This window comes from Cryptotermes secundus, unplaced genomic scaffold (genome assembly GCF_002891405.2).
Source record: "Cryptotermes secundus unplaced genomic scaffold, Csec_1.0 scaffold5, whole genome shotgun sequence".
Classification (NCBI taxonomy): Eukaryota; Metazoa; Arthropoda; class Insecta; order Blattodea; family Kalotermitidae; genus Cryptotermes; species Cryptotermes secundus.
In genome coordinates this window covers 5,811,674-5,835,148 of record NW_019724742.1, presented here as the reverse complement: position 1 = coordinate 5,835,148, position 23,475 = coordinate 5,811,674, and the positions used below count along the sequence as shown (strand labels likewise).

The 23,475-nt window shown below is 46.1% G+C and overlaps 1 protein-coding gene across 1 annotated transcript in view; it reads right to left on the bottom strand.

The window, feature by feature from the left end:
* Window positions 1-23,124, bottom strand: part of LOC111862650 — a 125,324-nt gene extending 102,200 nt beyond the window's left edge. Inside the window, exons 1-2 of the mRNA XM_023848184.2 lie at window positions 23,108-23,124; window positions 22,772-22,853 (exon numbers count right to left, since the gene is read on the bottom strand). The gene's annotated coding sequence lies outside the window, so the exon portion shown is untranslated. The remainder of the gene's footprint in view (window positions 1-22,771; window positions 22,854-23,107) is intronic.
* Between the last annotated feature and the right edge of the window lie 351 nt (window positions 23,125-23,475).

The window sequence follows — 23,475 nt, the reverse complement described above, 5'->3', positions numbered from 1 at the left end:
GTCTGAAAAAGCTACGTAGCTCCAAGATGTGACCTTGGTGAGGTTGGTTAGACGGGAAGTCAAACAAGCCCCATTTCCCAAGCGCGGTCGCAAACAATACGGCAGCCATACAATCCCTGCCTGAAAGAATCTGTTACTACTTACATATTCATGACAGATACAGTACGAGTACGATTCCCGCGGAAATGAATGACCTGCCTGAGGCTTGGGAACGTTCTGTAGCCATGCCAAAGTTCATGGCGTTCGTTACATCCTCCTTCATGCCTTTAGCGACGAGGGTTTCTTCGGATGCAGCCAAGGAAGGAGCCGAACGCAGCAGGACATGATATCAAAAGTATTTTTACAGAGGAAAGTAGGGTCTGTTTCACTTCACTTCACTTCACTTCACTTCACTTCCAAACAACTTAAGAGCGCTGAACGAATGACCAGTCCGTCCGTAAACCCGAACCGAAAGATAAGCACTCTGAAGGCAGTGACGTAAAGGGTTAGCTGGGTATAAAACAGTCTTGATAGGAAAGTAAAAGCGGAATTACTGCCCCGAGCCACGAACTGCGAGGGTATCGCGAGGAAGTCTGTGGGAAAACCGTGGAGTAGTTAAGTTTCAGTGTAGTGCAGAAATAATTTTCATCTTCTATAATGATTGAGAAATAACAACTGTGTCTTCTATTTGTCAAGCGTGCGGAGTGTGACAGTAGTCGCCACTTACAGATCGTAGGTACAAGTAACTATAACATTATCTCTAACCTTAGCACGTGCTAAGCCTTCTCAGTCTGTTAGTCTCCAATAGTCGTTTCCTCGTAATGGCTTCTAATAGTGGATATTCTTCAGCTGCCCCGCTCACGCCATTGCGACCTAGCTACCGTCTCACAAACTGAACTCATTGCTTCAACCGACAAACTCCCGGGCTGGTGAACATCTCACACAAACTGATTTGCAAGTGACTGACTTCTAAACTTGTCTCGGTTATAACCTCTCGGCACGGACCTCGTAGAATCTATAATCTATATAAATAAAAATGAAAATGTTCGTTTGTTACCCCTCGAAAATCTCCGAAAGTTCTTCACCGGTTGCTTCGAAATTTTGACACAACGTTGCATTCGAATACGCGCGTGTTTTTATAAACCTACTAGCTGTACCCGGCCACGCGTGAATCCGGAAAGTATACTTCCACGGAAACGCAATAACAGTTGCATAGAAATTGCCGAGACAACAAATGCGTTTCCCCGGAGATTAAAAGATAAGAGGTTCCGTTGCGTAACAACGGATGAAACCGGAAAGTATACTTCCATGGAGACGCAATACAGTGGGCCGTTGCATAGGAATTGCCGCAACAAACGCGTTTCCCCGGAGATGAGAGGATAAGAGGTTCCGTTGCGTAACAACGGATTAAACCAAACACTTCTACAAGGTGTTCTGTGCTAGCATTTCCTAAGCAACAGATGAAGCTAACTCTTCGATAAGGTATTCCCTATTCCGTCCGAACGCTGGCTATATGTATAAGAGAGTGTAGCTCCGGCGACTGTTCATTATCACGAGTGTCTCGAGTATCACGAGGTCACAAGTATCGCAAGAGATTCCGAGTGAAATCACAGCACAGATCCTGAGTTTGCACTCAGAGTTTTGGATTCGACTCTGGCAGCCTTTCCCCGGTGATAGACAACAGAAGGCTCATTGCATAGCATCCTCCGAGGTATAAATAGTGCAGCTTGGACAAGAAGCAGTCAGTCTCGGGGCAGATGCCGAGGGATACAGAACAGAGTCTGGAAGTAACCGTCGAAGGACTCAGTCTTGGGATAGCTACCGCTGAATATAAACAGTTTCGATTTATTTTCATTTTGATTTAATTATTTCGTGTGACACTGCGTTGGAATTGGGCTGTGTCGTTTACCATAGCGTTCATTTCGTGAGTATAGTTTATTTTCCATTGTTTTTCATTTCGTTTTCTTAACTGTTTTCCTTATTTTTCAGTGCAATTGGCGGTGGGATTGAGCTGTGTCGATTGATCTGCGTTTGAATTGAAATATTTCGTTAGACTGAGCCACAGCAACGCGTGGCCGGGTACAGCTAGTCTACAAATAACTATCAAGTTTTCAGTGAAACTTAAGTCGATTTTTATATTTATTGAAGCAAGATGCTGGCCCTGTAACTGACAATTAAACAACTGTCATTCCGTTGTACCCCTCGTCATCTACTGAGACCTCAACATGAACATGGAATATCAGAATCTCTTAAGTGCATAAAAGAAAAGTTTCTATATATTTAATTCGTTATAAATTGGCGTTACTTTATCCTTCCAGCCGCAATATGGCCCTGGGGTCGACTCAGCCTCTTAACAGAAATGAGTACCAGGAATCTTCCTGGGGGTAAAGGGCGACCGACGCGTAAGGCTGACATCCTTACCGCCATCTGTGAACCGATTGTCTAGAAAATGTGGGAGGCTCGATGTCTCACAACTCTATGGCCCTCCGCGGCCTGTGACAGGGATAGCTTTACTTTTTAAGTCTCCTGTACAATATCGTTAAATAACAGTAAGTAAATTTTATCGATGTATTTATTGAAAGGATGACCCTGGGGATGGCATTTTAATATCGAAATTTATCAGGCCATCAATTAAGTTCAAATAAATAAATAATTGTGCTGTAACTTGACGGTTACCTGACAAGATTTTAAATCCATAACACTTACTGTTCTGTCGTTACGTACACACATGTGAGCAAGTAAGTGCGAACACGGACGGAAGACGGCAGTGGCCCTAGTTGGCACTGCAGTGTCCACTCCTGCACAAAGCAGTGCACAGCGTTCCTCTAGATAACAGCATCAGCTACACGTACTATCATTTTATCGAGTTTAGAATCTCGGCATGAAAGTAGCAGAAATCTTTCAAGAACCTATTAAGCTCACAGCACATCAAGGGCTATAATGCGTGAGAGTGGATCACTTTCGGAAATACAACAATTTGCCGCTTCATGCCAGCCCACCGTGCTACAAGCAGGTGTCCGCCCTAAAAGTGGGCATGGCCCTCATTATCGATTGGAAGAGACGGCGGGCGGATGCTGTCGCGTCTCCATGGATACACACTCTACACAGGAGAGGAACTAGGGCCATGTCCCCGTGCGTCAACTGCCACATGCATTCCCCTACATTTTCGCGGCGGTGACTGGGATGTGACGCCGTGTATTGTGGTACAGGTTTCGGAGGAACCTGCTGTCTTCATGCTCATGGTAGCTCTTACTTACTTACTTACTTACTCACTCATGGAGCTGAGCCCTTCTGGAGGAGCTGCCAATTCTGCAGCTACTCAAGAACTTCCCAGCATTTTATGGAACCCGAAGGTTCATTACCATGTTCACAAGAGCCCTCCACTGGTCCCTATCCTGAGTCAGATCAATCCAATCAATACCATGCCATCCTATCTCTCTAAGATCCATTCTAATATTGTCCACCCACCTACGCCTTGGTCTTCCCAGAGGTCTCTTTCCTTCTGGCTTTCCCACCAATATCCTATACGCATTCCTCGTCTCCCCCATTCGTGCTAATGCCCTGCCCATCTCATCCTCCTAATTAATTAATTCTAATTATACCTGGAGAAGAGTACAAGCTATGAAGCTCCTCATTATGCAGTTTCCTCCAACCTCCCGTCACTTTCGTGACGGATAGCTTGGTCGGTAGGCTGGACATCTGAGGACTGGGGGCTGATTCACGGAAGGGGTAAGAGGTTCTTACTTTCTTCATAACGCTCAGACACGGATCCAATTAAATGGAAGCAGCCGAAGCGCAAAGCTGATCACTAGCCACCATGTAGTGCCTTAGGAGTTACATTTCCATTTTGTAATGGCAATGCTAAAGTTGTTCCTGTGCTCAACTAATTAAGCACTATGCCATGAAGACGTATGGGGGAGCGGATGCATAGATCCACGTTTCCTTGGCCTCGGTACCAGCTGGAGGTTAAGTGGTCAACTTTAAGCGCCGGCAGCTTTACCCCCGGCGAAAGAACCACCGGCACCCATTGGGTGGGCCCCAGAACTGGTCTGGTCGAGGTGGGGAGGGGACTCGAACTCCCGACTCGTCAGTCATCTAACGCGTAGCCAGTCGCTATATCGACTGAGCTATCCCGGCTCCTCATTTCTTAATGGTAAACTAACTAACTTCATGGAGCTTAGCCCTTCTCGGGAAGCCGCCAGTTGTGAAGCTACTCACAAACTTCCCAGCATTTTAAGTAACCACAGTTTCACCACCGTGTTCACAAGAGCCCTCTACTGGTCCCTATCCTGAGCCAGATCAATCCAGTCCATAACACCATAACCTACCTCTCTGAGATCCATTTTAATATTATCCAGACACTTACGTCTTGGTCTTCCTACTGGTCTCTTTCCTTCTGGCTCACTCACAAACATCCTATCCGTATTCCTCTTAGCCCCCATTTGTGCTACATGCCCTGCCCATCTCATTATCCTTGCTAATTCTATTCATACTTGGTTATTTCTTAATGGTATGGTGCTTAATTAAGCACAATGTAAACAGGCTGCATATCAAGTGCTGCTCGCTTGCTGGTGTCAGACTGGGCCTCTCAGACACGATTTCACTGAACCGGTATACATGCACATGTTCGGGTGCTTCTTTGGAAAAATCAGCTTCCAAACTGTTGTATAAACTCACAGACACTCCATGAGATTGTCAAGTGTATTGGTCACTATAGACGCGGGTTTGGATTCGCGAATCGATCTATTGCATATTCACAAGTCGTAACTACATTAATTATATTACTCCAAGGATTACTGTAAATATAACATATATCTTCAAAGTCCACTGACGCTAGTCGTTGCTAGGTAACCGATCTAAACAATGGCTCTGCAAAGTTTTCCCTCTCTGTTTCCTGGCAACGGATCTTAACACAGGAACTATAAGAGTCACACTCAGACATCACTGCCCTACAGCACACAACATTAAGCCCTCACACGCCTACATCTAATTCCTCTTCTGCTACGAACTTCCCTTGGCTATCTCCTACCGAGAACTTGTAGCGCCGATTGTCTTCAAGATAACTCCTATGCACGGACCCCACGGAAAACAGTCTTCTATTATTAAGGATGAGTGTTTACAGCTTCGTTGCCTAGCAATAGACGTCCTATGGTTCAGAGCGTTTGCTTCTGCAGAAATACGTTTACCAAACCGTTGCCTAGCAATGGGTATACATGTAGCAACATATACTCACTACAATTCACATATCCACATCAAAGTAATCTCTTTATAAACAAAATTATTCGCTCGTTCCAAACAATCCGGCAAAGCAGGTTTTACACGTGTTAACGGTCAACACTCTAGCGTTATGGTAACGTGTTTTGACAGATTCCGTAAGCCTGATCGCAGAGCCTTCTGTCCTTCCCGAGGTCAGACCGACGCACGGGGGTGCTTGTGTGCGTGTTCTTGCCTCGGCACCAGAGAGCACGACACAAACCCAGGACGTCAACAAGACGGGTAACACATCCTTCGATACTGCGGCACGGCTTAAACAATCGGGGCGTCATTCGCTAAGAAATTAAGGGGATACTGAAGTCAGGGGGGAGGGGGTGCTTCCTACCATTTCGCTCTTCCGCCCATCACATGAAAAATTCAACATTAAAACATGCGGTAGCGTACTTGGTTGAGGCACTGTGCTACAAGCCTGAAGGTCACGAGTTCGATTCCCGATGAGGTCAATGCATTTTTCAGTTAACCCATTCCTTCCAGCCGCATTATGGCCCTGAGGTCGACTCAGCCTCTAACAGAAATGAGTACCAGGAATCTTCCTGGGAGCAAAGGGCGGCCAGCGCGTAAGGCTGACAACCTCACAACCTCACCGCCATCTGTGAGCCGACTGTCTAGAAAATGTGGGAGGCTCATGAGCCTCCACAGCCTGGTGTAGGTATATTGCTATCTCTTTTGCCTTCTATTTTTCGCCTGCAACTCTGTATGGGTGTGAAACATGGTCTTCCAAATTCAGGGATGAATACCGATTAAGGATGCCCGAGAGCAGGATGCTGGAGGGCGGGGGGACATTTAGACCTAAAACAGAAACAGGGAGAGTAACGAGAGGATGACGAGGATTGCGTCATGAGGAGCCTCAGCAAACATTAGTGGGTTGTTCAAACCAAGACGATGAGTTGGATGGGTCATGCAGCACGGCCTGAACATATATGAAGTTTTAGTCGGTATGTATGGGCCTACACGGCCTGTTACAAGGATAGTTTTACTTTTTTTTTTTGTCTCTTATGAATACACGACAGCACTTCAAAGACGGGAGGGCAATACATACGCAAGGCATGCATGTGTCTGTGGGTGCAAGTTGAGAGGTAGCATACGCGCGTTCTCACAGTTCGGTGCTGGGTGTGTGCACCGATGTGTAGCCACGCAGAATTCCGACGTTTCCTCAGTCCATCCGCTGTGCTGTGTATATGTAACCTCTTCTCCTCGGACACTTCACGTGCGTCACAGCGGTGACGTGGTGCTGTGACGCCTGTAAGTACATATCAGCTGCTCCCACTCGCCCTGTGAATAGAGGCAGTAGGTTGCTCCGAAACTTTACCAAACTACACGCCATCACATCGCACAATACAGCAACTATCTTGCGTCCCAGTTTCTTTATGCGAACATATGACATTCACTCCGTACTCTTACCAGTACATTTGTGTCTATTCTGTGTGCTGTCCTGTGTAGGCTGCGGCCTTGCGATGGGCTGATCCCCCGTCTGCCTCTCTATATCCATCTATCTATGCACCAAGTTGGAGCAACGGACGGATAGATAGATAGATAAATAAATCCGGGTTCAAACCCGGGTCTGGTCAAGTGGGATTTGTGGTGGACAAAGTGGCGCTGGAGCAGGTTTTCTCATGTGGGGCTGGTACAATAGGCCAGAATTGGCCGCACTACAAGGGACTTAGCCACCCCAATAGCAATAGACAGACAGGCGCAGTTTCTGGCACTGCCGAATGTGGCGAAGTCCCCTTACATGACGCGTTCTGCATCCAGTTCGGGTCCGTAAGAAGCCTACTCACTTCGAGTCTCAGCAGGTGCACCGGTCATCGCAAAGACTCTCGCCGTCTTCCGTTATCCCAACATCTGTAGCCCCAAACTTGTCAACATGCTGTGCTGCAGCCAACTGAGCGCTGAAGCGACTTACAGGTATTCACGAGCACGTGGCACTTCACAGAGGCACGCCAGGGCAAGCAGCGACCACTACAGAACTTCCGCGTTCTTGCAATGTGCATGCCACTTACCGTCCGCGAACCTACTCTCCAAGTGATGTGATGCATTTGGGGTTTTCCTCAGCTCCTCCTGCCAAATTCCCAGAACACCGCGACCAGTTCACCCGAAATCCTTTCAGTTTCGCTCACATTTGCCTCTGCACAAGTGATTAGGCTGCAGTTGTAGCCTGAGCTACTTGAGACAGGGCATGATCTGCTGCTCTCGGCCTGGACTGCCAGGGGCCTTGTATATATTGTATATACTTTATAATATATTGTTCTATGTATCGCACAGACTATAATACATACAAATGACTTATACCACTGAGTATGACTCTGACAAATGACAGACCGGCCCTCTCGTCAGAGATGGCGCCCAGCATCAAGAAAACAGCGGCTGTCAAACAGTAATTAAAATCTGGTCATATGCCCCTGATGGGGCTGGACACTAGGACGGAAGGACTGACTGATCGTTGGACGTAACGTGACTCTGACTCAGAGGTGCATGAAGAACTGTGCTCAGGTCAGGACTGGAGCCACACACACACACACACACACAAAATGCCTAAAAGACTGGAGAAAAACACTGCTGAAGTAACACTGAAGGTAAAGTTGTCCCTGTGCTTAACTAATTAAGTACTACGCCATGAAGGCGCATGGGGGGGGGTAGATATAGAGCCACATTTTCTTGACCTCGGCACTAGTAGGAGGTGAAAGGTCAGCTTCACGTCCCGGCCGCTTCACCCCCGAGGAAAGAACCATCAGAACCCATTGGAAAGGAGGCTGAATGGGCCCCAGACGACGTGGAGAGGAACAAATTGTTGACACTATTGGGACCCGAACTCCGACCCCTCCTGTTCAGCCCGTAGCCAGTCGCTGTACCAATATTAATTCAGAAAGGACTGAACTGAAAAGCACAACAATTAAAGGTGCAGAAATACGCAAGAAAAGCAGAACAAAATGGGCTTATGGAGTTGCAACCGAAACACAGTTCAACTGAGAGGGGAGGGAGCGAGCAGTCTCTGTGGTCTCTGTAGACTGGAACACGAGAAGAAGGGCAAGAGTGTAATATAGCGCATGTCGTCCAACGTCAAGAAGCAGCTTGCTTGTGAGACGTCGAAGTTCCCACACTGCCTAGAAAATAGGCTCACAGATGGCGGTGGGGATGTTAGCCTTACACTCCTGCCGCCCTTTACCCCCAGTAAGAATTCTGGTGATCATTTCTGTTAGAGGCTGAGTCGACCCCAGGGTCATAGTGCGGCTGAAAGGATTAGGTAAATTGAAAAATCCAATGACTTCATTGGGAAACGAACCCGCGACGGTCCGAAATATGGGCTGCAGAAAAAAAAACGGAAAAAACAGGAAGCAAAAATTGGAAGCGCAGAAATGAGATTCTTGAGGAGTGTAGCAGGCTGCAGGATGAAGGGGCAAATAAATATTAAAATTAGGGAAGAGCTTGGTATCTTTAATCTAAACAATAGAACTCAAAAATCCAGATGGCACGTCCTACGATTTGGAAGACAGACGAATTCCACAGGTAATGTAAACATACAACCCCAAAAGAAGACAAAACACAGGGCGCCCATAGATGATGACCAAAGTCACCACGTGGAGCCTCACACCGAGACCCAGAACTGTGTCGATGAAAGAGAAAACGGCTCAATCCCCTGCTGTATTTGGACTGACGAAAACCACGCATGCCCGTTAGGCTGGCTTGTACGAAGACAAAAATTCGTCTGTGGGTTGGCAAGTGTTACCAAGTTTTCTACACGGACACTGCAGACCCACAATCACGCGATACTGGAAGAAAGCAACGCCCAAACGTTGCAAAAGTGAGGCTTCCAACATCTCAGTGCCCTAAGGCTCTCGCGGTGATGGATTTTGTTTAGTGTGACGCCGTGTAGTTTGGTATATGTACACCAATGTTTCTGGCGAACTGACTGACTCCATCTTCGAGATCCTTCCTCTTCCCTGAAAATGGAGACACCAGATGGCTCCGAAACAATACCACCCATCTACCACATCCCAGAACAGCGCAAACTTGAAAGCAAGTTTAATTCACATAGTCCTCTGCAAGACAAGCTAGCTGTGTGCTCAGCCAGCCGGGTAAGCAGTTACTTAGCGACGCCGTTCCACCCCCTACCCCCCACCCCTTCACCGATTATTGGAAAAACGGTTCAATTAAAATTCCATTTAGCATTCCCACAAACGAAGCGGGCAGACAGCAGGCGTCTTGACGACCCTGAGAAGCGGCGACAGAGGAACAAGTCGATAAACAAGAAGAGGGTTACAGCCACTTTGTCGCCGTTCTGAGCCTCGGACAGAAGCAAAGCAGGCGCCAAGCGAGAAGCGACGCACCACGAGCACATCCCGCACACCTCTCGCCACCGCAGCTCTGCCTGCCACAGCTCAGTCGACTTCTCACCGCAGCGGCTCTCGTTTGATCCCAGGTCAGGTCATGTGGGACTTGTGGCAGATCTTCTCCCGGTACTTCGGTCTCCCCTGCCAATTCTCATTCCAACTGCTCCAGCTTCAGCATTTTTGTTGCTTTGACACTCCCATTTTCTTGAGCTAGACGTTTCAGCGATTTTCTAGGTGTATGTTCAAGTCTGCCCCTGTATCATTCAACTTCTCCTGAGTAAGCACTCGGCGCTTTTTTTGTTTCGTGGCTATTAAGAGTCCCGTTCTTCTAAGTTTATTCGCCATATTGTGAATTTTTAGTCTGCTGGGAGCTCTTTCATCACGAAATTTACGTCGAAATTTTCGCCGACACTTTCTAGCATATCCGTATTTCACGTAGGCGTCATACAGAAATACACGTTGCTCTAATGTATACCGCACCATGACGTACTACACTTCTCACTAACTGTAGCTGAGAACAAATGGCTAATGGAGCTGATAACTTTTGCATACTGCTGACAAATCATAAACAAACTCCCACGCGTGAACAACACTGCTAGCTGTGAAATATAATGTGGTCAAGCCGTTCACAGATTAATTACTTCCCTTCATTCCAATCGTTATCGTCCATCAAGCATAACTGTGAGAAGAAAGCTCTGAAATTATGCAAATTTCAGGTTGCCATAGCAACAAACTATAGAAGGTCAAAAAGTTACAACAGTCTCGTTTCAGCGCACCGTGTCACACAGTGCTGTGAATGTGGATATGTGAAGTTAGCATATACCGTGTCGTGTGGCGTAGTTTATGGAGATACACGGATGTCCGTGCAGACCAATTCATAAATAAAATCGAACCGAAAACTCTAATCTGAGAACGGCAGGATGACTCAAGTGGACAGGCCAACATAGACAACACGACGGCCATGTACCCATGCGACTGAGTAGCACAAGAACGAACGACTAAAATCCGTCCGTGGCTCCTATTCAGCAACAAAACAACATCACCGTTTGTGGTGGGCGTATGTATATGCCCGATGCCATTAGTCACTCAGTGGTAGACCCTATTAAGAAATAGGCGGTAATGCATTAGGCACGACTTGAAAGTCCAATTGGAAATGCCTTTCCAGAGGGCCAATGTAGAACCAAGTCTACACTTAATTTAATTCTTCCATCAAGATTGAAAGAACTTCTTTACTGGTGTGGTCTACATCAGTGTTTCTCAACCTTTGTTAGGCCGCGGCCCGGCGGTTGAGAAACACTGGTCTATATCATTACTTCCTGAGCATAACACTGCACATGTGTACCCTTTCCTCACATTTCCTTAACTGATGATTTGTTTTGGAATGGCAGCAATGCTAAATATAAGCATGGATCACGTCGCCCTATATAATAACAAACCTCTAAACCTTATTGTTACTCCAAAACAATTCTCTTCTCAGACGTAGTTGTGTTTCGCCTAACAACGAACGGCATTCTCTGGAGTTAGCCTCTGGCCAATAGGATTCCTGCATTAATATTTTCACTCTACTGTTACATATCAGGGGCCCTCCTCTAGTTCTGCGTAAAAATATAAGGTAATGGTATCCCTCTAACAGGCCGTGGAGGTCCATAGGGTTGTGAGACGACGAGGCTCCCACATTTTCTACACGGTGTGTCCCAAAAGTCATGAAATATATATATTTTTTAAATTTATTGATGATATCGGTACAAAGTGTTAATATTCTTCAAAGTACTGTCCATGAGCATCTACACATTTTCCCCACCGACTCTCCCATGCCCGGTACGCCCCCTCAAAGGCCTCGACGGGAACCTCATTTAAAGCTGTTGTCACGGCCGCTTGGATAGCCTGAATGCTTTCAAAACGGCGTCCTTTGAGTGCAGTCTTGATCCTCGGGAACAAAAAGAAGTCGGCCGGAGCTAGGTCGGGGCTGTAGGGTGGCTGCGGCAGCGTTGCCACGTGGTGCTTCGCCAGGAACTCACGGACGAGCAGAGACGTGTGGCTGGGCGCACTGTCATGATGCAGCTGCCAGTTAGCGGCGATGTCTTTTCGCACGCGGATGACCCTTTTCCTTAATCTTTCTGCAACATCCACGTAGTAGGGAGCGTTGACGGCCTGTCCTTGGGGTAAGAACTCTTTGTGGACCACACCCCTGCCGTCGAAAAAGACGATAAGCATTGTTTTCACTTTGGATTTGCTCATCTTCGCCTTCTTCGGTTTCGGGGAAGCCGAGGTGTGCCATTCAGCACTCTGGCGCTTCGTTTCTGGGTCGTACTCATATGTCTACGTTTCATCACCGGTAATAACACAGTCTAAATAATGAGGTTCAATTTCCACACGTTCCCTCAATTCACTCGCGATCAACACTCGACTGGCCTTTTGCTCGTCCGTCAACAATTTGAGGACCAGCTTGGCGCACACCTTTCGCATGTTCAATTCGTCCATAACGATGCGATGCACAACGATTTTTGGAATGTTCAGAGTGTCGGCTAACAATCGGACAGTCATTCGACGGTCAGTATTCAACAAATCACGCACATGAGTCACATTTTCATGGGTTTGGCTTGTTGATGGCGGTCCAGAGCGGGGGTCATCTTCCACTCCTTCCTGGCCCTCCTTAAATTTCTTCACCCACCTTGTAACTTGCACACATGACGGAGCAGACTCCCCGTAGGCTTGCTTAAGCAGTTCGTGAGTTTCGGCAGCTTTTTTGTTGAGCTTTGTGCAGAACTTGACCGCCCAACGTTGTTCGAAAGTATCCGCCATCGCGCGCCGTGACGTGGTCACAAAACACAGGTGCACTAAATCAGCGATACTGACGCCTCCGATGCTCGAGCAGACTGACCTTGGACGCGCTGTGAAGCTAAAGGCTTCCCCCCCCCCTAACCCAACCGGTTCCAGCGCGCTCCGACCAGTAGGAGCGCGGGAAAGAAATATATTTCATGACTTTTGGGACACACCTTGTATACAGTCGGCTCACAGAAGGCGGTGAGGTTATCAGCCTTACGCGCCGGCATCCCTCTACCCCCAGGAAGACTCCAGGTACTCATTTCTGTTAGAGGCTGAGTCGACCCCAGGGCCATAGTGCGGCTGGAAGGATTAGGTGAATTGAAAAGTCCAATGACCTCGTCGGGAATCGAACCCGAGACACGCAGTGCCGCGTGCCCTGAGACAACCGTAACGGAGACCGTTCACCTCGACACGCCTGAATCCATTTTTGCGCAACGAGTAACAACAGGAAGTTACAGTTTTCCAGCAAAATGGTGGGCAATCCAACTTCAGCAACTTTGTTAGAGCTGCTCAGAATTAAAAGTTCCCGTGATGTTGGGCGAGGAGAGGGGAGCGGCTTCGCTGGTTCCAGGAAATAACATTCCTTGACATACTTTTCCGGAAGTATGCTTATGGAGCCACTGTAAATGTAGTCAGTATCGAAACCCGAAACGCAAGAAATCCTGAGCTATCAGACCACATCATCCTCTTGTCTGCGCATGTGCCGCAGCGCAAGAAGCGTACATGGGCGCGTGTCGTGATTCCTCGGTTTCATGCGTCAAAGTCACGAATATGCAACGCGTTCAGATACTTTGTGGACACTTCATACTGCGAGCTATGTGCATGTGTTGCTGCGCCGGTCCGCGCGCCAACAGTCAGGTGAATTACAGGATCAGTTAAATAAACTGTTTCCCATAGCTCAACGATGCTCTTGAATTAGAAGACCTAATAATGTCGAAACGAGGCAAAACCAAACGCTTTAAATCTATGCAAGAATGTCGAATGGGTGGACCTGAAATAACATTCTATGTGTACCTTCTGGAGTTCGTTGCGCACCCGACAATAATCACAAGCCGTAAACTTTTTTTTTTTCATTGGCGCTAGGCCTAGGCCTACCTCCATGAAACTCTCCGTTCACTTCGGTTTACTAGATCTTAGACATACGGTAGGACTCCTTGGGCGGGCGATCAGTTCGTCGCAAGGCCTCTACCTGTACACAAACACAGAAAAACGTACACAAACATCCATTCCCTGAGTGGGATTCGAACCCACGATCCCGGCTTCCGGGCGAGCGGAGACAGTGCATGCCTTAGACCGCTCGGCTACCGTGACCGGTGGCATACTCCGTCATATTAATGCTTATTATCCAGTTACCTTCAGACGCTGACATCTGCCTTTCGGTCGCACGGTGACGCATCTGGTTCCTGTTTGTTTCAAGTGGTACCCTTACAGTGTATTATTTGAACGCTATTTACTGCTCGAAAAGTCTGCGTCAATAAATAATAAGTTCCTTCTTATATTAAAAAAATATTGGTCCAGTGGTTGAGGCTAGCTCTTTCTAAGGGACCCAACAGAATAGGTGTTTTCCCTCACCTGAGGACGGAAACAGATCCAGTTTCCGAAACGTCGTGTTTTTCTTAGTTATCTTATAAACCAGGACGATGGATAAAGTCCGAAAACCCAGTACCTCTCTGTCTTATACACCATCGTCAGAATCCTATTGTAACTATTAAAGCGGACAGAAAACTTGGGAGACCCACTCTCCGCTGGGAGGGCGATTTTAAAATCGAGTGGTTCAGCGGAAGTCCAGTGGCGGGCCCTTCTGGACAGCGCAATGAACCTGAGCTGAGCAGCAGCAGGAATCTCTCCTGCATCGAGGTAACCGCCACTGCACGGCACTGACAGCCGGAAGAAATCCAGAAGTACTGTCCAGATTCGAACCATGTACGTTCTGAATCGCAAGCAAGGTCGGTAGCTTAACTGACTAACATGAAGTCCTTAAAAAACAGCAAGCGCGTAGACCTGAAGAGCGAGGGCACAGACCAGTCTCCATATCTTTCTTTCCCACACTACGACCATCAAAGCGTTTACCAAGAGCCTTCCCGACTTGGCGCCACAAGTCTCAGGACAGCGACGTCGTGTCCCGACGCCGAGGAAGGAAATGTGTGACAACAGTGTCCCTTTGATTGAAACGCCTCTATCTTCAGGGTCGACCCAGTGGGGCTACCATGAAGATGGAGGTAAGCTGGTCAAGTTACCGGACCTACCACATACGCGTGTCAGTTTCATGTTCACATTCTATGTTACTAATACGTGTATAAACAGAATTTCGAAAATAATTATATTTCCTTTGCATTCCGCTTCGAACTGTTTCAGTAAAAGGTGATGGCCCTGTCGTCAATTACGTACCATGGCATGGTAACCTCGGCCCTACATGGAGGTGAGTGGTCAGATTCACGCTCCGGCCACTTTACCCCCGGGGAACGAAAACCGATACTCAGTGATTGGAGGCAGAGTCTGGATGCTGTGGTGAAGATAAATACGAGTATATCTTGCCCCTGGTAGGAACAGAATCTCGATGTGACGCCGTGTGAGACAGCAGGTCTGGTCTGTGTTACCAACATTACAGTCCAGTTTACCGAGTGTCGCGTTGCATGTCCGTAGTGAACGTATCCTGCACAACAAACTTGTTCTACTAACTGCATCCAGCCGTGAACACAACGCAGGCACAGTTCTGCATCACGAGGCAAAGTTTCAGAAGAAAACGAAGCAAAGAGCCCGCAATAAGCAGGCAGCATCTCAGTATTCTGGGAGCCACCCTGTCCCACAGTGTTTCGGAAAGCAGAAACTGAACAGCAGGAGGCACTGCCACACGACATTCTGCTCATACTTTCGTAATGAATTTCATTTCTATTCGGCATCATTTCCAGGTACTTAAAATGAAACAAAATAATACATGTTCTATTAAATATTTAAACGACATGTGCGCCATAGTGCGGCTGGAAGGATTAGGTCAACTGAAAAATCCTGTGGCCTCATCGGGAATGGAACCCGCGACGGTCCGGGGTGTAGCACAGTGCCTCAACGAACTACGGTACCGCGTGCGGGGTCACGATGTCCGTCACTGCAAGGAGGGATGGATTTCAGCCTCTATGTCTCGCATGCAGACGTATTTAGCGCTTGTAACCGAATGTGTCACTTCTTTTATGTTAAAAAAATGTTCATTTTTCCAACTCGGTGTTTCGTATGATTCTCACAGTTAACAGCAAGTATTCCCCTAAACAGATTTAACTGGATGGAGTGTTTCCTGTCAGGTAGGAAACGAGTTTCTAATCGTTATTTACACAGATTTCACTGTCAAAGGATTAAGGAAATTTCTGTATGTCGTGAACAAAATGGGACCATCAGCACATATGAGCATGCATTTTTTTGTTTGTACGTCACCTGGGATTGAGACATGACACTTGCACGACAGCGTTAAGTCTTGGTCTTACAAAGCCTTATGTCATGAGAACGAGTCATGTTTCAAGACAAAATACCGTAGGAACTTCTGCTTGTCTACAAACGTCACTTTGTGTGACTTCTTTTAAGCAGGCAATAGGGTCACCTAGCGATACGGACAGCGTTACACTGAAGAGTACTTCTCGGGAGTCGGCCCGGGTTCGATTCCCGCCATGACGAGATTTTTCTCTTCTCCACGTCGTCCATTCCGGTCTTGGGGCCCACATGGCCTCCTACCCAGAGGGCACCGGAGGCTCTTTCCCCGCGGGATAAAGCGACCGGGGCGTGAAGCTGACGACTCACCTCCACCTAGTGCCGGGATCAAGTGAAGTGGAGCTATACTTCTACTCCACCATGTCTTCATGGTATAATGCTTAACTAAGTAAGCACGGACACAACGACACTTTCAGCGTGTACAGCAAGCAGATACCGGACGTTTCACAACAATGTACGTGTACAACCTCCATTTTCGGGGTCGAAAAACAGAGCAAAGAAGCCACCAGCAAGCAGCAGCTGCAGACTCCCAGATAATCTGTAGCCAAGAGACGTAATGTTTTCCTAACGGCACTGGGCAGCTGCACTATGCAGGGTGCATCTGCATTGTCGGCACGGAGGGAATGGACGTGGATTCATTTCAAGTAGGTTTATTGTCCCGTTATTTGGCCGGAGGGACTGAGAAAACACACGGAAACCACAGTAACGATAGTTGGTGCCCCAGCCGAAATTCGAAATATGTACCATCCCGAATGTTAAGTTAAAGTGTGACGGACTGCACTGGTAAAACTGCGGACAACCCTGAGAGTGTTCTTCAAACGCAAAGTCGGTCAGTTAATCCCCAAGCACAATGTATATATACTTCGGAAGTCCAATCGATTCCTTCGACATGTCGCCTTACAGAGTTGAATGTATACTGTGTCTAAAGCACCTCTGCAGGCGCGTCATCATCAGACAGTGACATTATGCAGTAAATCTTCGTTTATCCGGATTAATTAGGGGGATAGGTCATTTTCATTACGCGATAATCCAGATTAGTGACACAAAAGGTAGCCCATAAAGATAAAAAAGTGCTTAGAAAACAAATAAATGGTAAATTTAATAAAATAGGCAGTGCTGATGAAAATAAATATAAAATATCACTGCAACAATTTCTCCCTCTGTCAGAAGCCGAAATCCAGGGACTCCTTCATCCAGCTCAAGCCAATCTGGGATTCTCTTTTCGTGGTTTCAATCTCTCCAGCTGCTCTCGACACAGTCCGAAAAGTTCTCCTGCTCCTAAATACCACGTGTCTTTTATAGTACGTACTCCACTGTGAACAGAAGTTTTCATATTTCGCTGTAACCGGATTCGCTATGGCCCACTGCACTGACAACGTTCCAGAGACACTAGAGCCTATTTACGTGATAGAAATTCCTTCTACTGAAGGTATGGTGCACTCCCAAAGAACTTCCAGGCGGATAATACCAGAGGGAGTACTCTCAAAACCAGTTCAGGAACCGGAACATTGGCACGTCGTCTACACAGCCCAGTCGTTGTTCATCTTGAGAATCACACAAATGCCCTCTGTGGGCAAATTTCAGTTGTTGCGTAAGCAGATGTGCTTTAAAGGGTGACGTACGCGATAGCGACGGATAAGCACAATTAATACTAAAACGTAAGGTAAATTTGTCTCAGCTCTTAATTAAGCACTAAGCCATGAAGATATATGGGGGGGATGGAGGTATAGCTCCACCAATCTTGACCTCGGCACTAGATGGAGGTTGTAAGTTTCATTCCTCTGCCGCTTTATTCCTAGGGAAATAGCCCACGGTATCTATTGGACAGTAGACTGTGTGGGCCGCACAGCCGAACTGGACGCTGTGGAGAAAAGATAAATCTTACCGGGAATCGAACCCGGGCGGTCAAGCGCGGTAGCCCGTCGCTATACCGACTGAGCTATCCCAACTACTGCAAAAATAACTGTTCACAACTGGAAGGGTAACCCCACACTGAAGTAGGCCCTATATACCCTACACGCTCCTTCATGCCCTTATTGACGCTGCTGTAGACATAGTCCATCTCCTGGGATGTGACGCCGTGTAGTCAAGCAAAAAAAATCGCCAACGTTTCGGAGAAAATTATACACGCTACAAACAATCTTGATTACATTTGGCTTTCTCTTCGACCCTGAGGAATAAGGCAGTACGTTCCCCCCGAAACGTCCGCAATCTTCTGCTCGACTACTGGGCGTTACAAATCAGAAGACAGTGGCCACAGTGATAATATCAAATCCAGCACTTCTATACATTCATCGACATGAAAGTTCCTTCTACATACATATGTCCGTCGCTAATGTAACAGAATGTTATGGTCACTTTAATTATTTATTCACGGCACGTTTCAGCCATACATGGCCATCATCGGGTGTCTGTCGCTATGCCGAACCGTTGTACTCTACTGCTTGTCACAATTGCAGGTTGCTAGTTATCAGTACTCCTTAATTAAAATTGCAAATAATTTTAAAATAGGTCAACCCTATTAAATTTAATAAAAATAGGCAATTTCAGCCTTCTTATGGGGCCCATTAGCGCAATTTTCGGCGGCGTGTGTGTGTTCGAACTTCATGCAATTCGGGAAGTTTCAATAACTTACCAATCACGTCTCTTTCAAATTTTTCTTCCGTATTGTGGACATTTTATTTTCTTCCGCACTCTTAACTACACTACTTATCCGCTGGAAGTCAATAGTTTGTTCCGTCAGCTCGAAGCTCACCAAATTCTGAGGAAAATAAGCTGGAGAGATATTTGCAATACCGAAAGAATAAACTGCAAAATGCACTGACAACAACTTCCTCAGCTGTTTTCCACTTGTTACACGCGGAAAGACCGATAACTCGTAAAGCTGATGAGTATACTTTTTGTAGTTTCTCGCTCAGCATATTTCGGCTTCCAAGTTAGACCCCAATCAACACGGCAATGTAAGTCGAGACGCAAATTCTTAGAAGATATTAACAAGAATATGAATACCAGCCTCAGTTCAGCACCAATTCCATATGGGTCAGACAAACTAATTTCGGGTTGGCGCTGCGTTAAGAAATGTGTCAAATGAAGGCACAGTGGGAAGCTCACGTCGATCCGTTGTGTAGATTAATCCAGTTTACGTATTTAATTACGAAACTAAATTCAGATAATTCCTATGATGTCACTGCTTTTCAATTCAATGCTGAATTGCCATTAAATAAGCTTTGCAATGCAGTGCTGTGTTGCCATCAGCTTTACAATGCAGTGCTGTGTTGCCATTAGCTTCGCAATGTGATGTGTTCACCTTATCTTCGCACTGCTTCTGCACTGACATAGGTTCGCTTTGCAATGCAGTGCCATACTGACATTTGATTAGCTTTTCAATATGGCGTATGTACAGTCATTAACTTTGCAATGTAGTGTCTATATGCGATTCCCTTTGCAACGGTAGATTTGTGTCTCCAATATGGAGGCACAATCACCACCGACTCAGGCCTAAGCAAAAGCATAAGAACACGCCTGGAAAATACACAAACGCTTCTCTTTATCTTAAAGAGTTACAGACATTTGTAGGGGAGTGTCTCTCTCTCTCTCTCTTTTTTTTTTGGGGGGGGGGCACATTCTGCATTCCTCTGAACCGAGCTATGCCAACTCTCGTTTCCTCTCGATCCAATTACCGCATAACCCGAGTACTTGGGCTTCTGTGGTCATACAGTTGTTTAACGCTTTATGAACAGCAGAGGACACTAACAACGGTAACATGTAAAATAAATTATCATGAATGCTGGAAAGAATCGGCCCTGACCTATTTTACGGCTCGGTATTCGTCTGCAACTGTTCAGCAAACAGCAGCGAAACATGTGGCCTCAAGCAGTGACAGACTGTTGCGTAAGGCAAGTTCTGCTCGTCCGCCTGACCTGTGCAGTCTCAAGCTCTCCTAAATGTTAAATACGTAGTTGCAGCGTAACACACTAACGTGGCGAGATATCATTCTTAAACTCGACACTAGATGGTGAGTGGTCAGCTTCACGTCCCGGCCGCTTTACCCCCATATAAAGAGCCCTTCGTACCACTGTACAGAAAGCGTGATGGGTCCAGAGCCGACCTGGAGAAGCAAAAAAAATCCCTTGAATCCGGTTCTTCTGCCCCCAAGCTCAAGGCCACATTCACTAGAGCGACTATGGGATTAGTATTTTCAGAAATTACGAAATGGAACAAGGCCACAGGTCCCAGTTCGAAGGGCTGAAGAAGGAAAAAAATCCTTCAATTAACAGCGGTCATGCTTGAAGTCTTGTCGTTTCGCACTAACCCGAGCCCCGTTACGACAAAGCTGCTGTGAAATAACGCCGTTCGGAAAACATGCGGCGAAAATTCGTTACAATGTGAGCCTTGACCATCCAGACGTCTAGGTCGGTAGTAGATTTGCACATGACAATGTGCTCTCTGACCCCAATTCTGGAGTCGACTCGCCAACAACGGTACCCTAAAAAGCAGATTTACAAAACAAGTCGAATAACGACGCAAGAAGAAACCAAATGAACCAGCCGAAATTCAGCACCGCGCCGTCTAGCGTTTCTGACACTGTTCATACAAGTATCGATCATTTCTGCTCTAGACAAACACAGAATCTAAAAGTACGGAGTGATTTAAGGCATGTAAACTGTAGGTTACCACAAAAAGACAGAAGCGAAGATGAAATGTTCTTTACCTAAATTAAACTGCTGTCCCTGGGGTCGACTCAAGTCTCTAACAGAAATGAGTACCAGGAAGCTGTCTGGGTGTAAAGGCCGGCCGGCCTGACCGTAAAGCTGACAACCTCACTGTAATCTGCGAGCAGATTGCCAAAAAATGTGGGAGCCTCGAAGTCTCACAACCCTATGGGCCTCCACGGCCTGTTACTGGGAGAGCTTCACCTTTTAAGAGAAAAGTGTAACATGCAATCCATAATAACACTGTTTTGTGGTCATTAGAATTACCCTCACTGACTAATCCCTCACTAATCCACCAACCCGACATCATATAGTTTATTATATCGTAACATTTCAGTGTTATAAATAAGATACATCACTTTGGAGAGCTTCTTCTTGCTCTGGCGCGTGCGCACATTGTCAAATGATAACAATGCTACCTTAGTATTATGTAACAGCCCGGCTGACACAGCAGCATGCAACGAGACTAATTCTGTAGCTGCCGTGGACATATTAATGAGAAGAATGGGTTTCTGCTCAAAATTCAAGCGTGGAAATGTTATCCGCCCTTGAAGTCTGAAAGAAGACTGTATCTTCCCCATTTTACAACCAACCAAGTGCCAGACTGGAGATGAAGCCCCCGACTTAAAGACGGATGTGATAATGTGCTGCCTAACCAGGGTTAATTCACATCTCAGAGGACAGTGACAGAAGACAATGGTGCAATGTAGAAATGGTGATTAACACGGGAAAACTGAAGAAACTGGCAGATACCTGACCCAGTACTACACTCGATAATCACACCGAGAATTTATCTCAGGTATATCTGTATAATATTTACACAACATTTTTCCTAAAGCAGAGAAGGCACTGTGTCCATTACAAAGGCCAGCCGGCTAATGGTGTTTAGGGATATAATCGCCGATTATTCTGGGAACCTTACGAATCACATAACAAATACTACTCAAGGAGAATGCAGATATTTGAGAGAATTATTTTGAAAGCTGTCCCGGCCGTGCAGTCAGTCTGCCTGCCTGCCTGCCTGCCTGAATGCAGAAATCTTCGCTAGCTCCTCAACAGTTGGACGGATGCTATGCTCGAGACCCTTCACATGAGCCCCAAACAAAAAATGGCAATTTTCTCGAAAATGGCTCAAAAGGCTTTTATTAATCTTTACGTGTCGCATTTTGTTGTGTGTCATTCAAAACAGTATATTTATATCCGTCAACACAACAATTCAGGAGAATGTAACAGTACAGGTTATTTATACTCAAGTTGGTCACAACATGTTTCGACCCTTAATGAGTCATGATCGGGTGTATCTCTGTGCACTTAGATGCTGAATTTTTGTTCAAATATGGATCCATATTTTCTTTATATTTGACTATAAGATTGATCACGTAATCTTACAGTCAAATTAAATTGAATTTAATTAATTTGTTTTAACTTTTTTTTTGTTTCTTTTATTGCTAGTGGGGTGGGACTAAGTCCCTTGTACTGCGGCCACTTCTGGCCTATTGTACCAGCCCCGAATGATAGGTGAGGGTGATTGTGGAGCAATTGGTGGAATGAAGATTGGCAGGGGAAACCGAAGAACTCGGAGAAAATCTACCCCAGCACCACTTTATCCACCACAAATCCCACTTAACCAGACCCGGGATCGAACCCGGGCCGCCGCGGTGGGAAGCCAGAGACTAACCGCTTGATCTATGGCGCGGCCTAATTTGTAATCTAACTTTAATTTAATACCAATACGGCTTAAAGCCAAAGAATAAACAAACCAGAGTCTCACTACTAACCAATAATCACACAAAGTTAGAATTAAAAACAATTTAATTTAATTTTATAGAATAATGAGCAGTAATGGAAATCTCACATAGTTTGACGAGTCACGAGTAATAACCTAACCACGGCACAACGTAATCTGAAACTCGTTACTGATCTTCGGAATTGATCGTTCCGACGTTTCTCGTCCGAAACGTCTGTTGTATTCCTGTGAAACTGGTATCTTTTACCGTTTCTTTAATATTAGCATTTCACCAACGAAACAACAATTAAGTTACATCGATAAGTCTTTCAAAATCAAAAACGGAACATGTCAATAAAATTTAACAAACCCAGAAACAAACAAAAATATATTAGTATATCTCGCATAAGGTATTTCCTAAATCAAATTCATCGAATTTCGAATATACTCACCTTTAAATCCTTCCGATGAACGTTGAAGTATGAAATAGCGAGATACCCGAAAATAAAATGTTTTCTACTTCTTACTGAGAAACTGTAACAAAATTGAACAGCTCCCTCATACACTGTGCATATTCCAGCCCGCCAATTAAACCAACATCACATGCTCGACCGTATTGAAACACATCTCACAAGACATTTCAGTGTTACTCTTTACAAAAAGGCCTTATTATAAGCAAAAGCGTACACCAGATTTAATCTCACTTCTTTTAACTTTCACGCATATAGCAAACCAGGCCTATACGTCACATGAAAATTCCAGCCTAACACCAACATCACACTACTCACACTGCTCCGCGCCAACACCGTCCATCACAGACTGAAACTAATGCGTCCCTCCGCTCCCTACTTCACGGTCCTTTCCGGTGCGCGCGCTGCCACATTCAAATCGTGAGAAGAGCGCTGAACATGTTACCAAACTAATTGCTATTATTGGTTGTGATGCAATTGTTGAAAGCAAAACCGGTATTTTATATGCAGCAAGAGGTAATCTGACCTCATGCGGGAGAAGGTGTAAACATAGTGCCCCTCCGATTTCAAGGAATTACACAAGATATACTGACAGATGACAGCGTATCTCTTACCAATATGGACCAGTCTGTTCTGCAGATTCTCGGGTCTGAAAGACAAGGTTCTTTAAAAGCACCTTCTGTAAC